At 34.7% G+C, this 21,061-nt stretch overlaps 1 long non-coding RNA gene across 1 annotated transcript; it reads right to left on the reverse strand.

Annotated features, from left to right (window-relative positions):
* Positions 1-893: 893 nt before the first annotated feature.
* On the reverse strand, positions 894-3,071 carry LOC121218348 (uncharacterized). Its single transcript, XR_005914596.1, has 2 exons — positions 2,938-3,071; positions 894-1,082 (listed from the first exon to the last, which is right to left on the reverse strand). It is a non-coding gene; the product is annotated as an uncharacterized lncRNA (long non-coding RNA).
* Positions 3,072-21,061: the final 17,990 nt, after the last annotated feature.

Raw genomic sequence — 21,061 nt, forward strand, 5'->3', positions numbered from 1 at the left:
TATAAAAGTAAAGATAGTTTGATGGAAAGATGGTTCTAAAGAACTTAAAATAAGAATGAACCCGTAATAGCAATTAAGAACCTGATTCTTAAACATTTTGAGGTCATTGGCAGATACCTGGATAGAACCGTGACCTGCTATTTAAAGAGATAGGAACCAAACATTATAAGGTGAACGCCACACTCGAATGAGTGATAAGTTTGTAGAAGAAACAAGTTTGACGCCACTAGCTAAACTAGATAAGTCAAATTGAATCCCGGAGAACAATAAGAGTGACCAACTCACAAAGTCTATAATATTTCATAAAATTATCAAAGCCAAGTTGTGTGTAACATTTTACAATGGCATGATAAAACAATTTATAGACCTAGAATGTTAAGGGTCAAATCCGTCTACTAATGGCTTACATGCATAAGGTCATACATGTATAATGTAGATACATGAATAGTTGGGAGCAATGTATGACCAAATGATCACATTCTTTTAAAATTTTTAAATTTTTTATCTAATCAGCTCACAACTATTGGCAATGGATGCATGACCAATTAGATGAGTGAATGCACCGAACAGCTCTCAAAAATACATGCATAATCGAGTGCATGTTCTTCATTAAATTGGCTCCTTCATATTAACGGTCACATGCACCAAAAATGATGGCATGTGTTTCAAGATTCCTTAAATGTACTTGTACATGCATTCGACCTTAATGAGAATTCATGATGATCTTTATATGGGCAGCTGAATGGTCCCTTTACATGTGAAAGCTCGGTTAAGAAGAGACTTTGAGTGTGAACAGCAAGAATAGAATGATCTTTTGAAATGTTTAGCTAATTAGCTCACAGCTATTGGCAATGGATGCATGAACAATTAGCTGAGTGAATGCACCAAACAGCTCTAAAAAATACATGCACAATTGGGTGCATGTTCTTCATTAAATTGGCTTCATTGAAGCTGGAAAATACATGAATGTCCAACTGAAATTAGCTCCCATCGTCCATGCACAAGCAGGTGCATGCTTCACATTAATCAGCTTCAATGAATCTGAACATGTGCATGAATGTCTAGCCTCCCATTCCAGCAACCTGTTAAGACAAATTTTAAACACACGATTAAAGCTTCAATAAGACAATATTGAACACAATTAAATATGTAATAAGCTAAGACACATTAAGAAAACTAATTTGCTAATATGTAATAAATCTGTCTGAAATTGGACATGCTTAATGTTAAGACACATTTTAAACACACGATTAAAGCTTCAATAGGGCAATATTGAACACAATTAAATATGTAATAAGCTAAGACACATTAAGAAAACTAATTTGCTAATATGCAATAAATCTGTCTGAAATTGGACTTGCTTAATGGACAAACAAAGACATTAATTTAATATGTAATATACTAAGACATGATTTAAATATGTAGCATGCTAAGAAAAAATAATGAGTGAATGACAATGAAAAAATTAATAGACAAATCAATTAGACATGTAATTGAAGTTGTAGATGACTAAACATAATTAAATAAGTAATGTAATTAAAATCTCGAAGTCTTAACAGCTAGGCTAGCTAGGTAAGTCGAGTTTAGCCTTAATTAAATTGAAGATATCCCTTGTTGAACCATCCAACACTTCATTTTGCATTTGGGACCCTTGTGTTTGGGCCAATTCCGATGCCGTCGAATTGTATCGTGACATGATGTGGCCTAGATCGCATCAGTTGTGACTTCAACAAGGGAAAGCCACAACTATGAGGACAGTTTCCTCAAATTTTGCATATGTTTTCCTCTAACCTACCAAGCATCAATTCAATTTGGACTAAATGACTCACAATCTTAACTCATCACATTATAGACATTAACACAATTACCAATTTACCATCCTTAGCATATTAAACATCAATTAATACATAATCACAAGTAATATTGTCTCAAACTGATTTGATTGATGTGAAAGTATACACAATCATTAACAAGTAATAAATTGATAAGTATATCGAGTATCGTCGCCACGGGGATTGTCTATGTGAATCAAGTATTGCAAAATTAACTACTAGCAAATTGGTTGGTGATAAAAATAAATTTAAGTGATGGGTTTGATTAAATTAACTAACCTAAGTATGCTTAAAATTAAATTAAATAAAATGAAAAAAATGAGTATGCAAGTCTTTCAGAGAAATCACAATATCATGCATGTGTCAAAATAATTCTCCTTCCTAACTTAGAATTATTTTAATGTTGCTAATAATGTTACGAAAAATTCCGTGGCAACTCGGTATTTATTAATCCTATTTTAATTACAAGTACTTTGGCTTCTCTCAAAGCCTAAAGTTTAACCTTTTGTCCGCATATGTCTATGTCTGTTATGACTTCAAGGTTACATTTTCAGGCATCATCTAAGAGTTTAACTTATTAAATTATTAAGTATAACATATGTCTATGTCAACAACTTAGTAAAATTAATAGGCAAAAAGACAGATTAATGTGAGGTAACAGTAATGTTTCTATACTGAAATAGTTTAATCACATGAATCCTAGGATTATGCAAGGTAATAAGATTCTCTCAAATTATTACAAAAATTAACCTAATTTTCTCAAATATAGATTAAATATGCACCATTCAAATAGTGTGTCAATTAACTACGGTCCGGTTAGGATTAAATAATTAATTCAGTTGCATTCCCTACATTTATGATGCATGAATAACATAGTCATAATTTTATCTGAATGCATAAACAGTCGAGTCACATAACATCACTAACAACATAAATAATCTAATCTATGAAATTAAATTATTCTAACACCGAAAGAGCCATAATTATATTAAAAACATAAACTTTAGTTGGAAACATATTTCTTAAATTGAACAACAAGAAATTAAAAGAGTAAAGGGAAAGAAATGCAAAGCTGTTTCCAGTAGTTCTCCATGGCATAGCTTACTTGCTCCTCCTTTGTGCTTCGCTCCTTTCCGTAGCAATCAAGCCAAAATGCTCCTCCAATGGTCAAATGGCCTGCTCTCAAATATTTGCACAATTCACTTGAAAAATGAGAAAAGGGGAAAGGAAAGGAAAGAGAGAAAGATGAATGAATGAGGGATGACGAAATGAGGGAGTAAGGAATGTGTAGGATGGTTTTGCTAAAAATAGAAAAACCAAGGCGTGTTTTAAGGAAAGAGTTGAACAGTTACTTGGTAAACTTGTTGGGGTTGTTTTACAATTTTTATAATGTATAGGGACCCTTAATATAATTATTCCATGGATGGTTGGGCTGCTGGTTAATCGAATTTGGGATCTCCCTTCCTTATTGGATGGTATAGCTTCAAAATTGAGCAACAAATTTGACTACTTCACTAATCCAATTTTCGAGCTAGGTCAAGTCTGTCCATTATCCATAATTTAATTATTTTTTATGTCCATAGTTGATTAATTATCAGCCCTCCTTTACATGGCTTTTGCTACAGAAGACTATTACAACATCGAGCATTGAATACGTGAGCTTCGAGGCCAATTTTCCTCCTATTGCACAAAGCTGCGACAAAAAGGTAAAAGTATGTCAAATTAGCATGTAAATAGTTAAAAATGGAAATTTTTCTTTCATTTAGTCCATTTAAGTAATTTTGTAATAAAATTACAGAATTTGTTATTTAAATACTCAAAATTTGCATGAATTACTAGTAAAAATGTGTTGAAAAAGTCTATATAATTTAGAGTTATCAAATATACATATTCATTTACTTGGTAAGCAAAAAATAACTCAATTACAAGCACAACATGGACGAATAGGCAAGCAAACCATCAACTCACTAAATTAATACATATACATATCACCAAACATATACGGTCATGTTCAAAATGTAAACACCCCTACCCTATAAACCAAAACATCAAAATCAACCTAAAGGCCAATTCAAGACATTAGGTGTGACGCCCAAACCCGACCTGATTCACCAAGTCCGGATTCGGGTGTTACCATACAAAACTCAAACTTTAACATAAACAATTTACAATTACCTATTTCACTAAAACAATTATTCTGACATTTCAATTAAATGCTTATTACAAGAAAACAAGGATTGTGTTTAGAATCTATTTAATTACAATAGACTTGAACCCAATATGCTTTACAAAATGGAAGTTTATGAAAAATAGACTAGAAGGGTGTATTCCTAGACTACGCCACAATTCTACTGTATGCATAATAGCCCACTTCGCTACCATCTCGGCGCGCACTCCTAGCATCGTTACTCCCAGCAAAGTCTCTTCTCAATTCTTGAAATGAAATAACAAATCTTGTAAGTACAAGAGTACTTAGTGAGCTCATGAACCATACCTTGATAGATGCTCTAAAATCTTGTAGGAATTTCAATGAGTCAACCACTCCTCTACTTCATTTACTTCGGCTTCATATGGTCTTATCACTTCAGTATACGCCAATTATCATACCCTTGTTATACTTAATCTTTCATATTTTATTAATTTGAGAATCCTTCCAATCAATTTATGAATCTCTTGTCCCATAATACCTTCTTAAAAATATATACCCTTAGAAAACACTTCCAATAATATATACCTTAACTCATTTTCTTATTTCAAACAGTTGTTCACTAACATTTATCACAGGCAGATACTTATATATGTTTGGCGAATACTTACATAGAAAATAATACTATCAATTCATACCCAATCATATCTTGATTCAATACCACACATATTCTTATTGATAAATCATTGAATAAACCTTTCTGACGAATTCCATGACGTGAAATATCAAAATCCCATAATTCAAGATAACATTAATTCTGGTTTAGAATAATTTTAGAAGTAGGTAAAATACGAATCGTTTTCCATATTTATAGATCAACATAACAGATACCCTTCTTGACATACAAATACACATCTCTTTTTCATGGAGAACCCTTAAGACTTAGTCGCTCATAACCCAGAACATATCAATACTTCACTTTAACTTATTATAGAACTAAAAGAATTTATTCTTACATTACAATAGAGATAGACATTCAGATTCAGATTTTACCAGACATCCTTGACAATTTACACCAAATAGGCCAACAAAACATTCCACACAGGCAATCATATAGAGTACGCCACCAAGGCAGTCAGTTCAGAATTTTCCACAGAGGCATTCCTTTCAGAGTTCGCCACAAAGGCTGTTCTTTACCTGTCGTATTTACAATATGGATTCATCTGAATTCACATTACGTGAGGTTTGCCCATCATCATCCCGGGACATATAGAAAATCCCATTGGGAAATAATCATCTAGTAATTCCTTTTCAAAGGGTGTCATGCCATGGACTTTTCCTTTAAATTTCATATTAGAGTTCATGATTTCAGTCTCGACAAACTCCATCAGACACCACCAAGTGAACAGACTCAAATTCTCTTGACAGACTCTTCAGGCATTGACAATCTAAATTCAACATTTTACTTCACTAACATACACCCAATAAGAATACACATCTCATAGCATACATTTTAGACACAAACGTACTCAGCCATAATTCAATGTTTCAACACTCGTGCACCAATCCTCACATATTATACTTTTCATGACTTTAGATCCATAGTTCAATCAATTTCCTATAAATTACTCATGATATGAATAGTATACATGTAGGATTCAGCATAGAACTCACTTGATTCTCACTGATGATAGTTCAAAACTGTAGATCCGGATATCCATCTTGAACCAACAACAACCATTGCTTTCAGAACATAAGAACACCATTAAGACTCATTCGTATACAATTTACCATCAATTCGAGCACTGACAACTCCCATGGAAAGCCTTATACTTACATTTTACTATTCATACACCTTTTATTGACTTACTCTTTCAGAATTTAACATGTAGAATAGTAATACTTACTTATCAATGGAATAGTCACTAATCATAACATAAGCTCAGCGTCTAGATTATCAGTAAAGAGATACATCCAGACTTAAGAAAGGTACCAGTAATTTCCACTTAAGGAAGAGAAAGAAGAATGAAGAAGAACCCCCTTTTAGACCACACTCTCAGAAATAACTATGAAATTTAACAATTGTCTTGCATGTCAGAACTTGCCTTCTTATTGGTCTATAATTTTCGAGAAAAATAAAAATAAGTTCCCTTCTTCAAACTTATCAAGCGAAACTATATAGTTGGTTTCTAACCAAATTACTTAAAGTCTAACTAGCACAATGTTCTATACAAACCAGATGTACTATACCTTTGATGAATACTCATCCTATATTTCCCTTTTATCCTTTAACACGAACGTTTCATTAATATAACAAAATATCTAGAAATCAAGTTCTTACTAACTCAAGTGGCAGTTGCTATATGCTCACACGTATGCACCAAAATGATCATTTGGGTGGATAATACCACGCCAAACAAACTGTTTACTACTATACGCCCAAAACCCTAGAACTAGGGTGTTACAACTCTCCTCCCCTTACAAAATTTCGTCATCAAAATTTCTATCTTTAAGAAAAATTCCAAGTATATATATGATAACTAATTAATCACACCAAGTGCGTACCATGAGTTAGGCGAATTTAGGATTTGGCAATTACCTGCACAAATTTAAACATTTCATGCTTACTTAATTTGATAGATGTCATGATTATATTGGAGAACCTGAATAGTTTCCCTGAAATAAAATTTTTGCACAAGTTTGCTTCAATAAAATAGGGACTCAAACACCTCATCAACACCTTTGCTAAATCATTTAAATCCCTAACTTCATTTCTACACAGCCTTTTTGTCTTCATCGTCATCAATATTAGTTTTCTTAAGGTAATCTTATTCTTCTCTTCATTTCCTTTCCTTTTCCCCAATTACAACCAAAATGTAAAGAACAAATACTCGTGGTAGAGGTCGAAACCATAGTAACCGAAACTTAACCTCCAAAAATCCTTTCACTATCAAACCCCAATAACTTGAGAATACTCCCCCATGCATTACCACTCCCTTATATGAATATAGCACCACATAAGAAGAAGCACACCGATTTTTGGCAACTCGAGGCTTTTGTCACCCAAAATTTTTTTACGAAGTCAGACAACCACCAAGGTGTCGTTTGAGTGATAAAACCTAAGGTTTCATCCTTCCACTGAGCTTATTAGAAGCTAGTTTTCACTTACCTTTGCATTCATTCTTCTTTTCGATTTTAACTGAGTATGGAATTGTACCAGAATATGTATTCGCCTTATCCTGGTGGACTCTGGTAACATATTTCATTGACTCTTACAAGTATAACGAACCACCCCTCTTAGGAATTTTCCAAAAATTCTACCAATTGAAGATTACAAGACAAGGGGCTACTGCTAGATTTGTCCATTATAGTGTTCATCAAGGTATGATCCAATCATTCAAAATAGTCTTTCAAGTCTCCATTAGAAAAATGAGAAGTTCATAAGGTCCGTTTGCAAACTTGAGAATGGATTTGTTTTTCCCACTGTTGGTCACTTCCCCAAAAATCCATTTGTTCTTATAACCAACCTGTTGATTCGAAAGTTGCTAATAAATAGTTCAAACGTCTGAACAGGGGGCATATTCTTGAATTGAGGGAGATAGTTGGAATGTTTTCTAGTAATGTTTGTAAAACAAAAGTCCAAATGGTCATTATGACACTAATCCCATTAACTGGTTAAATGAAATCAATGTGCCTTCAGCTTTAGAGGTCTGACCTGTAACACCCTCAACTCGATCTGATTCATCGGGTCCAAATCTCGGGTGTTACCACTCTACCAAAGACTTAACAAAAACTTACAACTTTAAACAAATACATTTTATTTAGTAACGTTACCCAACCAACTTAGGTTTGATTGTATAATGTGTACTTACAACCATTTGAACAAGGCCTGTCACTCAGCAAGGAATTACAAGTATACATAACATACTTATTTACATGGCTCTACTTATTCTGCCTCTAAGCAATATTACTGGCTACGCTATAAGGCTTCTTGGTAAATTCCATAACTTATTCATAACATTTCTATCAGACACTAACACGCTGCTTCACTCGCTCTGTATGCATAATAATCCATCCTGCCATTCTCCCTGGCGCAGCTCTAGCATCATCCCTCCTAGCGTAGTCCCATCTCAGCTTACCTGTGACATAAAAGCAGAGAGGTAAGTCCATGAGAACTTAGTGAGTAAACCCTATTTTACCTGAATCTTATTCGAGAACTTCGTTATCAATCTTATTCGAGAACTCTGTTATCAATATTCTTTGTCTTATCCTTCCTTGGACTCTGGCGAGTACCTCACTATGGTTCCATTCTTGTGTCGTAGACGTCATACCTTGTTTGGGAACCATAACATGCCTTTTATATCTTTGATACCTTATTCGCGTCCTTCGCCTTGTCCTTTCATGACTCATTAACTGTTCCTATTTCAGTGGGCCTTTCCAACAGAATGTTCTAAGTTCACCACATACTCTGGCGCACTCTAGTCTTGCTGTTAACAGATTCATAAGTCTTAAATTTCTTAATAGATTCATCACATTATACTTTATTAGTTTAAATCTCATGCTTTGGCCACTTAGCATAAAAGTTTTTAGACAAACATAACACACATGCAAGAGTTAATCTAGGGACTCACCTAATGCCCATGAACATTAACTTGATCTCCAGGTCCAAACATTTATCCTTGGACTCTCAGAAATCAGCGGGAAGAGAAAACAATCCCTGCGTAGAAACCCTCGACCCTAAGTTTAAGTTTTGAAAGATATATTCCTGATCAATTCCAAAGCAAGTTAAAAATGGTGTTTATAATAGAAGGGAGAAGGTTACTTTTCTTTCTTCAGAAGCTCACTTAAATATATAAATCATTGTTCTCATAGTGGAACTTGGCACGTGTCTCTAACTTTCAAAACTGCCCTTATTAGTGGCTTATAGTTGTAGAGAAGCGTGTACAAGAATCCAAAAATCATTTGATATCTTTGATCTGACTCATCGTTCACTCCTAACTATCTTGTTAGTACATAACTTATACATTAGCTAGACAAATAGGGTGTACCTTAACTTTAACGACAAATAGGGTGTTGGGTAGGTAATGTAAATGTTTTCAATGGATGTTGTTTTGTGTTTATTTTTGATGTTATTGTGGACATATTGGTTAGAATTAGATTGAATGTTAAATTAGTATGTTTTGACATGTTTTAGTGTGTTTTGAATAGGTTTAAAATGTTGAAAATGGTATAACCTGCCTTTTAAGAAAGGACGGATGACATTACTTGTGTTTGAAGACAGTTTTGGTACACTCGACCTGTGAAATAGTCTACCACACGACTGTGTGCCCCACACGGTTTGTAACACGGTCGTGTGTCTATTTTAAATTTGAAATTTTAGGTTGACACGGCATTTGTTAGTTGCACGGTCTGGAAACATGACCATGTGTCTCCTTTCACATGATTTTAGCTCTACTACACGATTTGACGACATGGCCATGTCCCTACACCACACGATCTCTGCCATGTCACATGGCCTGTCCACATAGTCGTGTGACCCCTGTTTTCACTATTTACCTATATTTTTTTTGTAAAAGTTTTAATTTAATTCAGAATTGTTTGCGGTTTTCTTTAAATGTTCTGTAAGCTTGATTTAGGCCCAGATATGACTGAATAATATCAAAATGATTGTAATTTATTATGAAGTGATACTTTTGTCTATGTTTGATATATTGGTGAATAGTTTTAGCGTTTTATAGTTGTATCATCTTATAACTCAAGTCGGGTGACTGGACCAGGTATTGGTTGTTACATCTTCGTTAATCTCTTCTTCTACACATACACACACCCCTTAGAGAACATCCCTTACCCTACATCTTATCGTTGCCTATGCACCCTACGAGTGCGCCAAAAAAGGTCATTTGGGAATATAGTATTGCGCCAATCAAATTTCCTTTCGGCTACTCACCCAAAATCAAGACCCGCTAATTTTGGGTGTTACATGACCATTTGATGACACCAATCTTCTAGCTCAAATCTTAACTGGGTGAGCAGGAGAACCCCCTTCTTATTTGTATAACGTCTATGGGATTCATTCCCGAAACTGGATTATTTCTCTTGGTATTCATCCTCATACTTCCTTTTATTCAAGTGAAGCTAAAACTCGCATTGATGGTGCAGGGTTCATTCCAAAATCTCACACCTCGCCCAATCCAACTTCTAATATGAACATCAATGCTCTTTTACAGGATGCACGTGCTAAGAAAAAAACCACCGCTGACACTTCAAATAAACCATCCATAAAGAAATGCTAGAAAAGGCCTAGAATAATGGGGGTCACTCAAGAATCAGATAAAAGTGAACGCCTACTACTTAAGCTACAAAAGCTAAGAAATGGACTCCCAACATCAAAAACCCCTTCTTCTGAAGTCTCTGCACTCCTCGTAGCTACTTTCAATCCCATGGAGTCTGCTCATCCTTCAAACTCTCCAACCTAGAATGTTGATCCTCCACTATTTGAGGCCCCAACAAATATCTTACCAATAAATTAGCCAGAGGTTCCTACTAGTCCTCAACCTCCACCAACCTTATTTGTAGAGGCCAACAACTTCTTACCACAGCGTAACCTGTATGCATCCATGCCTTCTTCTATTTCCCTAGGCTCTGTCTTTCAAGGTCAGAACAACACAATTCCATATAAGATGAAAGAATTCTTCCATACTTCCTCTCCTCCAAACCAGAATAGTCTCCTCTCACCTTAATGGTAGAATCCTCACAAGCCCTTTTTGTGGAGTACAGTCTCTAGAGTTGTTTCTTTCAAGAAATTAGTACTCTCTTTCATGCAAGGTTGGCCAGTTTAGAGGAGACAGTTAAATCCAGTGGATAGATCATAGGTAATCTATGCCAAACTGATCAAATTAAAAGAGACAAGATCAATCAGTCAGATTCTTGTGTTTCAACCTGGAAATCTATGTGTGTGGAAACACAATCAATTAGTAAAAAATTGGAGGGAAAAGTCAAATCATTGGAAGAGCAACTCAAAGTTCAGAAACTACGCCATAAGATTGAATTGAATAATCTACACCAATCTAGTGATGAAGCCTTCAGAAAGTACCAAGCAGACACCATATTGAAATTAACTAATGCATTGTCAGAATTAAAGTCTAACATGTTAGTTTTGAGAAATTAAAATTTGTGTTGACAAAAGAGCAACACGTTAGTTTTGAGAAATTCAGCCAGAATCTAGTAAAAAATACTTTGTGTATAGCGATGTTTTGCATGTTAGGCTTGAATGTGTACTAATGCAAGATGGAAAGGTAGTAGCTTATGCTTCGAGACAGCTTAGGCCATATGAATGCAGTTATCCTACTCATGATTTGAAGTTGGAGACTGTTGTTTTCACTCTTAAAATCTGGAGACACTACTTATATGTTAAGAAGCGTATTATTTACACTGATCACAAAAGTCTCAAATATTTCCTTACCTAGAAGGAACTTAACTTGAGATAGCATAAATGGCTTGAATTGTTAAAAGACTACAATTGTACGATTGAGTATCACCCTAGAAAAGCTAATGTAGTGGTTGATACTTTGAGTAGAAGGGCAATTTCCAACTTGAGGGCTATGTTTGCTCACTTGAGTCTGTTTGATGATGGGGGTATCTTAGCTGAGTTGTAAGTAAAGCCTTTATGGGTATAGGAAATCAAATATAAGCAAGGTTTAGATGAACCTTTAGCACTTCGATTTAAACAGGTTGAGGATGGATTGACTAAGGATTTTGGGATTTATTTTGAAGGAGTTTTGTGTTTCAGAGTAAAATACTGTGTACCCAATGATCAGAGTTTGAAACAGTCTATAATTCAAAAAGCACATAGCGACCTTTATGCTATGCATCCTGGTAGTACCAATATGTATCATGATTTAGGAGAAGTGTATTGGTGGTCAGGTCTTAAACGGGAAGTAACGGAGTTGGTGTCAAAATGTTTGACTTGTCAACAAGTTAACGCTGAGCATTAGTTTCCATCAGGGTTACTCCAACCAATTCAAATTTCGTAATGGAATTGGGAAAGAATGACAATGGACTTTGTAAGTGGGTTGCCTTTAACACCTACTGAGAAAGATTCGATTTGGGTCATAGTGGATAAGTGTACGGAGTCTGTCCATATTATTCTTGTTCGCACTGGTTATTCTCTTCAGAAGCTAGCTAAGCTTTACGTTTTTGAGATAGTGAAACTACATGGAGTGCCACTGTTAATTATTTTAGATCAGGATCCTTAATTTGCATCTCGATTCTAGAAGAAATTACACGAATTTTTGGGTACTCAGTTAGATTTTAGTATGACTTTTCATCCACAATTCGATGGTCAGTCAGAAAGGGTAGTTGGGAGGAGCATTTACCGATGGAGGAGTTCACCTATAATAACAACTTTCAATCAAGTATCCAAATTGCACCTTACAGGGACCTTTATAGTCATAAGTGTTGTGACACCCCTAACCCGTATCCATCGCCGGAATAGGGTTATAAATCATTACTGAAAAATTTTAACTTAAAACATTCAATTACAATCATTTATAAAATACATCATATTCCATTCAAACACATGCATATTGTCCCTTATACAGGCCCTCGAGGCCCTAAAAACACATTTAGAAATGAATCGAGACTAAATAGGAAACATATAGAACTTTTAAGAAAAAAATGAAAATTTTCACACTGTAGGGGTCACACGGCCGTGTGGCCAGGCCATGTAAGTCACACAGCTGAGACACATGCCCGTCTCTCAAGTCATGCAAGCATTTGAAGTAGGGCCACACAACAGTGTCCTAGCCCGTGTCTGTGCCCATCTAACTCTCTAACACGGGTCACACGGCCAAGCTACAAGCTAGTGGGCCAGGCCGTGTACCCTTCAAAATGGCCTCACACTCCCCGTGTGCCAAGCCGTGTGCTAGGCCATGTAATTGCTTGACTTGCAACCCTTAGTAAGCTATATGGTACACACAGCCGTCTCGCCTAGTCGTGTGTCACACACATCTAAGACACACGCCCGTGTCTCTGGCCGTGTGGACGAAAAATAGGTCATTTCCAAGCCATTTTTCTCGCCCAATCATGCGCACATACAAACAATTTTCCACATGTAATCAAGCATTCAAAATGCATCAAATAATGCATCAACAAGATAAATCAATAAAGTATATATTCACACAACCAATTTGCCCAATGGGCACCTCAATTCACAACAATCATATATATGTTGACATTTGCATAGTTTAGCCAAAACTCAACCAACTTATAACTACGTTCATGCCAAAACTTACCGCTAGGTTCACATATTAAAATCACAGTTGACATACCAAATTGACCATTTAACAATTAGCATCATTAGTCATATATGTCAACTACATTACCTAAACCGTAATGACCACATTCAACGATATCAAAGAATATTCCATCACATACATTTTTAATACCATTTCAACTTCCATCATTTAAGCTCCACAAAGACTATAATATCAACCATCATAAGGCCACATACATATATCAACATAACAACTATTTCATCCTAAAAAAGAGACCATAATTACAAGCCAATTCAAATTACTATATCATTAACCAAAACACCTATACATGTGCATATTTAACCAATTATCACTTAACTTGTTTTCATGCCAAAACATAACATAATTTATACATAACAACCCTATCAATTTTGGTCATTTCAAAACATACACCAATTTAACCATATAAAATTCTGTTTTGATAATAAACTTTATAGAATAGACATAAACCTATACCAATGCCAAAATTCATAACATGAAAGGATTTTATGGGACATAACGTATAAACCATCAACCTTTCTATAAGTTTATACATCTTTCGATTTAGTTACTCTCCACTCTTTTCCCAAAGCTTGTCAGAAGTCTAAACGACATTATCAATTCTCGACTTATTGTATTTATCCATGAAATATATAGATTCATTTATAGCGTAAGTAATATGCTCACATATAAATACATCATTTATCATATTAAACCTTTTATAATATCATAATACATCCCAATTACGTACTTATCGTTTCATTGTCTTTTCTTACCCATTTTATATGCATAATACAAGCACAATCATAAACATTCATTATATCCACAAGCTTGGCATAAGCCTAAGCACATAAACAACACATGTTAGTTCATTTAAACATGATTCATATGAATTTGACATGGATAACCATTATACTTAAGCATAATTCAGTTGGATTTACGATCCATCTCATAACATATCATGTTTTCCATGTATCACCACTTCAATGAGTTTCATGCATACATATCTTAATTCATATTGAACACTTACCATTTCATTTGCACAACATATAAGACATAAACGTAGCATTAACCATAGTCACAAGTTGGTCATTAAACACATAACTTGGCAAAAATCACCACATGATAAAATAACTTTCATGAATAGAACATATAAGCATTCATACTTTTCTTGAACATGGCTATACATACTTTAATCATCAACAACTCATACCTTTCCATACTTTCATGACATTTCCAATCAAAACACTTACCGTTCCTTCTCTTTTGTATGCCCATTGAACTACTTAGAATAATACCAGATACACGGGAAAGCTCACACAAAGTGTGCTAAACATATAGTTGTAGCTCACACAAGCTGTAAAATAGGACTGCTCACAGAAGCTGTCGGTCGAAATGTAAACTACATGATACTGTTTACACATGCTGTCAAGTATCTGCAACTAATGTCGAACCTCAGCCATTGGTAGGACATTCAATACCAGCACCCAAACATGGTAACCTGGGCCTGCTCACACAAGCTGTCAATCAGAGTGTAGCTACATGGTGCTGCTCGCACAAGTCATCAAGTATCCGCAGCACATCCCGAAACTCAGCCACCGGTAGGACATTCAGGACTAGCACCCAAAACATGGTAACCCTAATTACCTGTAATTTGTATCTTATATACTCCTAATGTTCAAACGGGGCTTGATAGTTGTCATACGTCGTGGAATTTTTCATCGTTTCTTTACTCGATAAATTGTATAATTAACATATATATTGATTCATTTTCAATAAAAATCATATAATAACATTCAATTAAAACAACATTATGCATAGTACAGTTCTTACGAACTTACTTGGCTAAATTGTAGAAATATCAAAGTATAGGGGCATCTTGGTAATTTTCTATTCTACTCGATTTTCCATTCGATCTTGATCTAAATTAATAATTTCATTCAATATATTAAGTTAGACAGTAAAAAAGTATTTTATGCAATTTAGTCATTTTTTACATTTGTAAAAAATTTCCCCTAAAATTTTACTTTTATTCAATTTAGTCCCTGAGTCCAAAACATTCAAATTAACCATTTTTAATGCCAATTAATAATAGCCGAATACTCATGGTACCCATATCAGCCCATATTTGCAAAAATCTCACATTAATTCCTTGCATTTTAACAATTTAGTCACCATTTTGCTTCTTTAGTGATCATCTTGGTCCCTCCAACAATCAAATTTTCATCCGGGGTCTTTCAACTTGTCATGCTCTTGCAATCCTTTGATACCAACACACATCGAGCTAAAAACATACCTTTGACCAATATTGTTAGGCGTGCTAAAAGAAATTACATAAAATCCTTCCCTATTTTATTTTCGTATTGCACATTTTTGGAATAATGGCAACATTTGAATACCTCTATTTCTCCATTGATCTTTACGATTAATTCATTCTTTTCAAGACCAATGGTCGATCTAGGCATAGCCAAAAATGGTCAACCCAACAGAATGGGAATGTCTTGGTCCTCCTCAAAGTCTAGGACGTCAAAATTTACTAGGATTATGAAACCCCTAACTCTAACCAATACATCTTCAGGTACACCCTTAGGATGCACGAGAGACCTATCGGCTAGTTATAGTGTAATTGTCATATTTTTTAATTCACACAATTGGAGTTTTAAGTATGTGGATAAGGGCATCAAATTTATGTTGGCCCCTAAGTCACAAAGGGCCTTGCTAAAATGTCTGTTCCTTATCTCCATGGGAATCGTAAAACTTATTCGGATCTTTTAGCTTCGGGGGTATTTTACGAGCAATTATTGCATTTTAGGAAGTGTTGATTCTTATTTGCTCACCTTTCTTTAGCTTTTTATGCCTCGACATAATCTGTTTTAATTATTTGGAATATTTTGGTATATAGTTAATTAGCTCAAGCAGTGGCAAATTTACTTTAAGGGATTTAAAGAGGTTTAGAAAACTTAAAAACTCTTCATTATCCCTTCATTGCTTATCCTTCAACATCGATAAAAATAGTACGTTCTTTTGCACTAGTTTTGTGTGTGGAGTTTTTTTAACTCAGCCATCAGTTTCGGATCTTTTCTCCGTTTGGACTTCAACTTTCGATTCATCAAGATTTTGGTCCTTAGCTTTGACCTTATCTTCCTCCTTGTTAGCGGGCTTTTCTGAGTTTACTAGTGTTCTACTCGAACGAAGTGCGATAGCATTTACATGTTCTTTTCCTTCCTTTTGAGGATTTTTTGGTATTACTCTAAATACACGTGCCCATTTGCCTCCGTATTTTATTCAACGTACTCACGATATTGCACATCTCTTTCTTTAATTTAGCAACGTCCGTGTGAGTTCATGCGCATTCAATCTTTACATATTGAATGTCGGACCTCGTAAGATGCAGGTCATTTTCAATTTGGTCCAAGCGTTGACCACAAAAAACATGGTTATTGCCCATGGATCTTTCTTAAGATCTTTGTAAATGCAGGGGTTGATATGGAGAGTTTGGTCTATTCGGAGCTCGGTTTCTGCTACCTTGATTGTCTTCCCACTTTAGATTCTGATGGTCCTTTCAAATGAGGTTGTGTGTGTTTACATAGGGATTTCCACCCTTATTCCCCAAGTAGTTACCTCCTCTGATTGAGTCTTCGGGTATGACGTGTATCTTCAAGCGACATCATTCATCGATGGCTTGATATTGGTCTCTAGACGATGTAATTTTTCCAAGATCTGTTGATACTTATCATCTTCCATAACCACCTTAGCCATTGATGACTTCTAGCTATATGAAAAGCGCTCGTTCGACCATATATATGAGTTCATTTCCATGTCCTCGATCGATTACCAAGCTCACTCGTAAGTATTGTTCATGAAGGCATTGGCTAATCCACCATCTAAGTTAGCACTTAAGCTCTCATCCAATCCATTATAAAATATTTTCAATTGAAGTCAGTCTTGCACACCGTGGTGTGAGCACTTTCTAAGTAGCGACTTGAAGTGTTCCCAAGCTTCATATAAATTCTCACCTTGGAATTGCTTAAATTAGCAATATCACGCCTTAATTGGATGGTTTGACTCATGGAGAAATTAGAAAGAGTTATCATTAAGTCATCTCATGTAGTGATGGATCCCAACTCTTGGGAATAGAGTCATTTGTGGGCATTGTCAAAAAGCGAAAATGGGAAAAACTGGAGACATATTGCGCCATCGGTCACTCTGTCAGATTTGGTGCCCTAAGTCTAATATTTTCGTCAAATACACTTGTAAAATTTTCAAACAGATTGGTTAATAAACTATTCATGGATTAAATTAATACTTTGTATATTTTCCTTACATTGTTTTTGAACGCAAAACAAAATGGAAGCAAATGTTGCTCACTGGTTGTCTATTGTTTAACTAATATTGAGTGGTATTACATGGTCCGATCGTAATACAAAAAGATAACTTGTATTAGTAGACAAACCTAAACATGTCCTTGTTCTAATAAAAAATAAGTAAATCGATTGAAAGACTAATATGTAGTCTATTAAGTCCAATTGGGGAGATTCTTTGTCTTGGGCATCAGAACTGATGGCTCCTAGAAGATAAAGACCTAGATGTGACTGACTAGACTGACAATACATCGGATTGGACCCAAGCAAAATAGATCTTGAATCTATTTATGGATTTATTTGCTTGTGATGTTCATAGTGTGGCAAACCTAAATCTTGAATGGATGGCAGACTACCTATGTATGAATCGTACACTTTGATGTAAGTAAAAGTCTGAGTTCAAACAGATAAGGAACCAAAAGCTGGTGTGTTGGGTGTACAACTTCTGCAGTATGTCACGTCATGCACAAAAGTGGAATTCATAGCCCGAGACATGGGTAAATAATATCCTCTCATAGTCATTACATGGTTGATGAAAAGTAAACATAGTCATGTGTCAATCGTCTTTTTATTGGATAACTTAATCACTATTTAATAGTGATTGACTTTTCATGAAGGAAGACGTAATGTTTACCATGAGATAAAATAAGATCATATCAGGAGAACGAATATTATCCCAAAGAGATCAAGGATATCCTATAAGGGTAATACACTTATGATAAGGTCATTGGACGAAAATTGAGTAGTTGCTTTCATAATAGTATGTCGTTAAGGAGAGTTCAGTCACAATACTATAGTGCAATGACTTTGTGACTAAATGGGTTTACAATTAATAGGCGAAAACCCAAAACTTAATTATAAATCATTTGATCCATAATTATATAATCCAATCGGTCCCTTCGCTAGCTCATTGAAACTAGAAATGAATTACGAGTTTGAATATAAATGAACAGAATGAATAGGAAAAGAGAAATGGAAAACATTCATGAATGATTATGGTTTTTTATGAAATGAAAAAATGGAGTCATTTGGAAATTAATATGGGTTTCCAAAAATGGAAATGGACATGGAAGTGATTCATTTTCAATTCTATATAGATTACTTAAAAATGAACGGAAGAATGAGTTTATGTTTTTGAGATGTTTTGAAGCCAAAAAATGATAACAAATAATTTAGTCACAGTGAACATGTTGAGTTATGAAATATTGAACTTATTTTCTCAAAGTTTTACCACGGGTAAAGTCATAAAAATTTTACTGGGGGTAAAATAGGGATGAGGAAATTGTTTATAATAGAATATTAAAGTTTACTTTTGGAAATAGAAAAATTAAATCGGGTTGGATCACATTAAAGAGTATTGAGTCAAAAGGCCTAGAAAGTACTTGTAATGAGACCCGATGTGAGAGAGGCTCGGATCCCCATCATAATACATATGAGGGGAAGCACACCCTATTAGCCCCTCTCCCTCTCCTATTTGGACTAAGAAGTCATTTTTCTATTTGAAATAAACCTCTACAATTTAACAAGGGTTCTAATTTTCTTAGTATAAATAGATGGCACTGGTAGAGCTCTTTACACAACTTTGAGAGATTATTACTCTACCGAAAAATTGAGAGAATTTATTCTCAATTGTTAAATATATTTTTCCAGAATAAAAATTCTACATGTTTCTATTAAGAAGAGAGAATGTTCGTTTTCACCCCAAAAAAGGAAAGAAAACTTTTTCTAGTTTTGTGTTTCAAATCAATTGGTTTGAGCCCACACTCGAAGCAATTCATGGCATGAGAATAATGGAGAAGATCATTTGGTTGAAAGCTGAAAAACACCAAGGATCCGCTTATCCAAAAACACAGGTACAATTTCAGTTTAAGGTTTATTACTATAAATATCACAAACCATGTTAGTTTTCATAATTTTAATTTTTTGCTGAGCAAGAAAATCATTTTCAAACTGAATTTTTTCCAATAATTGGTATCAGGGTCAAGTTGTGTTATGTTTATGGTGTAAATCGATACCAAATCTCTGCTTTCATCTTGTTTGATTAATATTTGTAAGATGTGGCATTCTTGTAATTATTCGCATGTTTAGGGGAATGTATGTGAATGAATGTGTTATTATATATTTGTTATATAATTATTATTTTTTTACCAAGGTTGTGGTTCTTAGGAAATAGATCGTGGACTATCATCTCCACGTAGGATTATTTATTTTATATAGAATTCTTGTAAGCTACAAACGGGCATAGGACATAACAAGGAAAAGATGGGGCGTTGGCGGTTGAAGACATAAGGAATGCCTTGTGGTGAAAAATTGTGTAATTTTTGGTTTTTCATTTCTTTTCTAGAAATAGAGCCGTGGAAACCTTGGCTGGCAATTTTATTTAATTAGTCATCTCATGTTTAGTATTTGTTAATAATATAATTATGATATATATGTATGATATGATCCACAGTTAACCAATTAAGATAAGAAGTGTGATAATGAGAAGGTGCATGTCTAGGATTTAATCTAGCAAGGAAAGACTTGGTTCTTAAGCGGTCGAATATGACTCACCTCCCTTTTCTGGGACCCTACCTGGTGCAAATTCGCATTCACTTCATCGTTTTTTTCTTAAATGAAAAACTGTGGAGAATCAAAATTGTTGATTTTCATAAATGTGAATATTATAAAATTTTCATAGCATGTCATGCATATATGAGAGAAGCATACCATATAGTTTAGGGAAGAATGGCACATGTACTTGTCGTGCATATGTTGATCATTCATGATTGAAACCAGAAATTAAAAACCTTGCATATTTTTAAAACATTGAGTGGGAGAATGACACTAAACAAGACCTACATCCATCAACGGTCACTTGTGATTGCATGAAATGGACCTACCCCAAGGCACATGTTATCATGCGGAATTCATTGAGGAGACTTCCTGAAAGTAACAATAATTATATTATGATCATATGATAGTCGGACCGGCCCCTTTGGTAGGTTTTATTATGCGATACATAAATAAATTATGTTTTCAAAGAGGACAACTAATCACAGCATGCTGCTCAGTGAGATTGTGCCAATATGACTCATTTGTGGTGCATGATGCAATAGGTGTTGAGTTGATTGTTATACACTCAAGACCATCTAGTTAAGTAACTCCCCAAGAAGCTATGCTTAAGTTAGAATGATTGTCAAATCTTACATGATTATTAGTACGTGTGAATGCCTAAGGAATTAGGTTCATTTACTAATTTGATGGAAATCCATGTTCTTACTAGTTGATCATGATCACCCAAGGTTTCTTGATTCAATAGGTGTAGGAACTATCATTGCAAAGGCTTACAAATGTTTCCAAGGTTTAATGTAAGACGCATGCATCATCTTAATGCATATTGTAATATTGCAAAAATTTTTCAAACATTTGCTTAATACAAAGATATTA

The sequence above is a fragment of the Gossypium hirsutum genome, chromosome D06 (assembly GCF_007990345.1).
Source record: "Gossypium hirsutum isolate 1008001.06 chromosome D06, Gossypium_hirsutum_v2.1, whole genome shotgun sequence".
Lineage (NCBI taxonomy): Eukaryota > Viridiplantae > Streptophyta > Magnoliopsida > Malvales > Malvaceae > Gossypium > Gossypium hirsutum.